Raw genomic sequence first — 6,130 nt, forward strand, 5'->3', positions numbered from 1 at the left:
ATAAGGATACACATGTGAGAACTACCAGGCCACAGAAAATGAAGAACATAGGTGTAGTGGAAATGCTGCGTCACAGCCTGAAGCAGTGATTGAGCACCTGGTGGGAAGGCAGGGCCAACCCAGGAAAGCTCAGGTGTAAGCAATGAGCCTGAGTGACCAGAAGGGATGGGGCCAGGATCCACCCCTTCCCAGACCTCATTTAAGAACTGGAAATGGAGATAAGAGGATCTTTCTGGACATCTCTGTATACCTGGGGTTCTTTTGAAGGTAAGCAGTGGATTTTGTTTTGTTTTTCCTCTCGTACCTACTTCTGTTGTGTTTGAGTGAATCCTTGCTTGCTGCAGCTTGGGATCTTGCTGCTGTGCTCTCATTGTTGCGTTTTTCCATTGTGCTACGACAGGATTGCTGGTGCTATCTCGGGTACCAAGTGCAATAGACCCCCAGGGATTTTAGCGATGAATTTCTTCTTGTCCTCTTTCTTGAGTGTGGCATCGCTGTCTTGAATGAGACAGTCTGTTAGGGCTGAGCTCCTCTGAAGCTTTATCTATTGTGGTTGTCAATCCTGACTTCGTCAGTCTGGGATGGTGTCTCCATGTGTTATCTGGTGGATGCAGCAGTCTTCAGTGGAGGTCCCTGTGCTGTTGGGATGAATATCGTACGAAAGAAGATTTATTTCCATGTGTATGATGTCTCCTTAAAAGACTCAAATGGAAGAAATGAGCATGATGACAAAAATGCCTTTTAGCCACTGCGTGCCTCTTTATAGGACTGAATGGAAATTCTCAGTGACTTCTGAGATGACTTTGCAAACTTTGTCCAAACTATTTCTTAAAAGACCTTATAAAGATCTCAGTTTGATTTGGAGTTTTCCCAGCGTGGTCTTAACTACAGAGTACTTGATTCTCTTGAAGTAGGTAAAGTTTATTTAGTTCTTCTATATTTGTGGAATTTCACATGTCCTGGAGAAACCCTTTATTTCCTAGGTTTTGAGAATGCTGTTCACTAAAATTTCTGGTATATTAATCTCATGTCTATTTTCTCTTGTTACGCTTTGCCCTTACACAAGTTGCTTCTGCCTTCCCTATGTTACCTGGTGTTTCTGCAAAATGATACACAAGAACATCTATTTCACCTCAGTGTCTAGCAGCCCTTTCCCCTCTTACCTTTTTATGAGCCTTTGGAAAAGTCCTGCAGTGGGATAACCTGTCTGCTGGCTGCTTATGTCCTGTAGTAGTTTCTTCTGACTTGAATTTTACTTGACTTCATTTTTGTAGGCATGCCAAACAGCTCATCCCCTCAAGAATGTCCTGAAGGCATCTTCTGACATAGTAAATAGCAGAAGTGATAGCTAAAGTATACATATATAAATAGTGATTGCTCCAGTGTGTGAGTTTGCCTTGCAAATATGAAAATGTGACTGCAGGCCTGCACCACTGCACCCAAACCCCTCTGTACAAAGAAATGAACTGGAATGTGCTACAGAGATTTTTCTTTGATAATGTCTGGCTTATAATTTACTTTTGGCTGTAGCAATTGGTGAGGGAGATCCATCTGAATGGCTTTGTAAGAACACTTTATTTTTCTGGTGCTGCAGGCTGCAAGTTTCACACTCTGAGACTAAATCCCATTTGCGTCGTCTGAGTCCTGGGGAGAGACATTGATTTAAAAGTAGCTGAAATGAAGCACAGAAACAAACTGTAAGTGATTTTTGGCATTAGAAGTGCAGTGCCTGTAAAGCAGTGGCTCAGCTCCATATTTTAATAGGCTTTAACGTATCAATTATAGTGCTGAGTAGTAATTAGGGCTATGCAACAAAACGTAGAGTGACCACTAAACTGTTCCAAAGTTGTGGGAGTTGGTGGGAAGGGGGATTTGGGAGCAGGCTGAGTTCTGGTAATAATACCACTGGGCTGGGAAGAGAAAGTGTAACTACTAAAATACGAATTCTGATTCAGAATTGCAGGCAAGCCTTCCCTATCCTCTGGTTTGTCCCTGCAGGTTAAAGCTAAGGGCTGAGCAGTGGGCAGCCCTTTGGGGACCACCAGCAGCAGTGTTGTCATCCTGCCAGGCTGCAGCCTCTGCCCCCTCCATTATGTGAAATGCATTTGGAAGCTGCACCGCTCGGCTGCGCTCGGTTACTTGTGCAGCCTTTGGGGATGGAGGGTGACAGCTGAGAGATGGGGAATGCTGCTTCTCTTTTCAGCGCAGCCTAAGTGCACTCCTAAAATTCCACTGTACAAAAGGATGCCCGGCATCCAAATCTGCTTTTGCTGTCCTGTTCTCAGCAGGTGAAACTGCTGATTCTGCTTTTGAAAAGCACTCAAACTTCTGGGGACAAGGGCACTGCAGCCCATTAGTAATAATTATGCTTATTGCTGTAGGAATGGTGCAAACCACAAACTTGCTAGTGTCCTTCTCTTGTTGGCTGTTTTCTGTTCAAATTGCCTTTGAGACAGAGTGAGATGCCCACTGGTACTGTGGATGCTAGTTGAGGGGATGGCAGCCTTTGTCCATGTGAGGCTGCTGCTCAGTCCTGGATGAGCAGAGCCCCTGGGTTCTCCCATTTCCAGAGTGGAGTCAAAGCCACAAAAGAGTCTCCAACGTTTGTAGCCAGTGATCAATTGTAAGCTAAAGAAATATTTATTTTAAAGCGTAAACTGAGCAGTGTGAAATTTTTGCTCAGGGTATTCCTCTTGATGTTACTATTTTGATATGCCTAAGTTCATTGGTATAAATAGGGTGCAGTTGTCATCACATTTAACTAAGGAAAAAAAACCCTCCTCAGCTGACAGCATAGGTATCATGGAGTCACGTCACTCCTTACTAAGTAACATTCACCAGGCTGAATGTAAGCCTCTGAATGACAATTGTGCTCTTCTGGCCTTGGCTGGCACGTGATTTAGGAGTAAGGGAAGGCTTTCAGGAGCGGAGACTTGTAGGCTTGACACAGAGCACCAATCAATCATATGCTTGAAAACTTCATCCTCCGTAGCTGCAAACAAAATCTCGTATGAGCCAAAAGCACGGCGTGGGCCCCTTGGATGTGACCCAGCCTGGCTCACTGCCAGGACCCTTCAGAGATCCAGCATGGCTGGAAGGCGGCCAGGCAGTGTCCTTCTTGAGGGTGGATGGTACGAAACGTTCACAAGAGCTGGTTTTGCCATGTAAGATCCGGCAGAGAGGCATGGTTGTATTCTCCTTGTGGAGAGCGAGATGAAAGATTATCCCATTTTAGGGCACGCTCTCTTGCTTATCCGGCAAAGTGCTTTTATGGGCTCCATTACTGCTCTGCCTGAGTGTGCTGTAATCCTTAATGCATTTCTTTTTGTGGGTAGAAAGGTCTTCTTCAGACGGTGAAGACGTGAATGGGAATTATGCTGCATGCTGACAGAACAGATATTAGTACTGCTAGTCTCAGCAGTAGAGTAAGCAAGAAGTTTTACTTGAACCAGCGTATCTGAACATAAAAAATTAAAGGGGAGTCGGTCTGTGTGAGGGTAGGGAGAGCTGCCAAGACTCAGCTGGATAAGTAACACGTAGTAAATGCTTAGAGTCACCTTGCCAGACAAATATTTGCCTTTTACTTTGAATGAAGACCAAGTCATGTCCTAACTAGTAGGACCAAGAAATTCCACGCATTTTAGTAAGTTGAATGTCCTACAGAAACTCCCATGGTAAGTGCGTGTAGGCAGACCTGAGGTGTTTGCTGGACAGACAGAAGTAAAAAAGACTTTGGGAAGATATTTCAGTGTAGGAATATCAAAGGGAATACTGGGAGGGAAGGTGGAAAGTGAGTGTGGTTAAATATGATTGTATTTGGAGGATAGGCTTCCTATTTAGAGATGGTCATGGGGGGGAATCCAGGTCAAAGTCTCTGGAGGAGAACTGTGTCTTGTCCCTAAGTAAGATCAGCTCTGAAAAATATGTCATGGGAAGAATCAGAAAATAGTGAAGATCACAGTCCCTGGACATTTCCAGTCACTTCTTATAACTGTGTAAGATTCTTTTGCTTAATGAACCAAATGTGGAAGACTGGCAAACAAAAGACAGCAGTAAAACTGTTCTTTTTGTGACAAATGTGACCTTGGTGTCCTTATTTAAGGACTACACTTCAGGGCAATGTTCATGTTTGTGGGTCATTTGCATTCTCTGCTGTAATAGTCTTTTGTGACTAATTTTTGGAAATTACTGATTTTATTAGTAGTCGTTATTACTGTTGCTTTGACTTCAATGTGACTAACCCAGTTCAGATGAAAATATAAATAATGAAGGGAGAATGAGGCTGAGATAGGCAGCTTCTTAATTGCTGGTCTAAGCAAGAGTGGAATTCAATGGCCGGTTGAGAGACTTTCTCAGTACACACTTCTCTCCTACAGGTTTTATTGCTTTAAACTGAGCCAGAAATGACAGCCTCACATGTTCCCCTGGGAAATCTGGGATCCAGAACTTCCTGCAGTCGTTAGGAATCTTTCCACTGGCTTTGGCCTTTGGACTAAAATTCCTAAATTTCCATGGCATTTCTGGGACTGGAGTCTGAAATTCACTTGCTTTCCTTCAACTTTCTCATGCATCCTTTTGGCCCATATATATATATACCATATATGGTGTATATATGATGGTATATATACCATCATAAATACATGTGCAGTTAAGCAGTCCTACAGTTCTTAGTCAGTGGGAAACACTGTCTGATAATCTGTCTAATCTGCCTTTCCTCTTACAGCTTGCTAAATCCCCTTGGGCCCCCGTGATTTCTCTCCTTCCTAGCACTTGTACAATCATGTTTTGTTACCTTGTATCATGTACGTAGACATGGCAGAACTTAATTAAAATGAACAAATATATCAAATTGTTTCACAACATACAATCTAAGTACTTATGTACCCTTCAAAGGCATATCTGAACCACCTGAATAAAGCAGTGTTTAGCAGCTATTAATTAAGTGATGTTTATACAATGCTTTGAACATGCAAAGTGGTGAGAGTTTCCAAGCATATCATGATCACTGTTATCACTGTTATAGAAAAATCAGGAATGTATGGAACTTCTGTGAATCCCTCCCAATTACTGAGGACTTTGTCAGCTGCAGACAATCAGAGACGACAAACTAACAGATCGCCTTTCTTCCAACTGGGTTGTCCTTTTGTTTCCAGAAAATGGTGTGAAGTGTAATTTTTTTTTTTTGGCCACCTTGTTTATTTAAGCATGTTTGTCAAAACCTACCGCAGAACGGTTATTTTAGCTTGAAGAAATCCTTCCGGGTCAGAAAGCCCTTTAGATGGCTTGGATCCAACTGCTCTCCTTCCCATTCCTCTCTTTTAAGATCTGAGATTCTGTCAAAGTCTGGGCTGAATTCCTGAGACCAGTTGGAGTGTAGCTGTTCTTTTGTTCCCTGCTGCCAACCACAGAAAGCGACGTTCACCAGTTTTTGTAGTCAATGGCTTTAAAACCTCTATGTCTCATTGCTTCCTTTGAATGACCAGATGCAAAGCAGTGTTTTAAACCTAGGAATGGGTTTACAGAGCTTTTCCCTTGTAGTGCTGGATGGGCTGCTGTGCTGTCCCTGATTTCAAGGAGGAATGCCTTAAGCAGGCTGTCAGTTTCTTAGGGCTGTCAAAGGTAAGGCTAACATTTGCAAAGTAACATCTGGAAAGCCTGCATTCTCTAATATAAAATGCTATTTTCATCCTTGAGGTCTGAAGGCTTTATCTGTTGGGTAATTACTTCAGCTGAAAGGGATGTCTTCCATTTACAAGTTACACACATTTCCATATAACCTGGTTTAAATGGAGATCTGCTTCAAGTAGTAGCTTTAGGGCTACTAAGTTTTTCTGCACTTGAAGTTTAGTGGATGTTTGGTTAATTTTTGTCCTCTTACCATTCAACAGTGAATTAAATTACTGTTCTGCTTAAGGATAGAACTACAATCCAATTCATTAATCACATTGAGATTTTTAAACCTGCTCTAGTCTGTTAAGACTTGTTCTTCATAAGGCTGGAAAGTATTTCTTTCATCAGAATGGCTTAATGCCTATAAACATGTTCTAATTATGTTTTCTTGGAATTAAGTTCATTATGTTAAATTTGGGGTCTGCATCTGAATTGTGAGCATCTGCTACATTCCCTTCAG

This window comes from Phasianus colchicus, chromosome 16 (genome assembly GCF_987193195.1).
Source record: "Phasianus colchicus chromosome 16, bPhaCol1.hap1.1, whole genome shotgun sequence".
Classification (NCBI taxonomy): Eukaryota; Metazoa; Chordata; class Aves; order Galliformes; family Phasianidae; genus Phasianus; species Phasianus colchicus.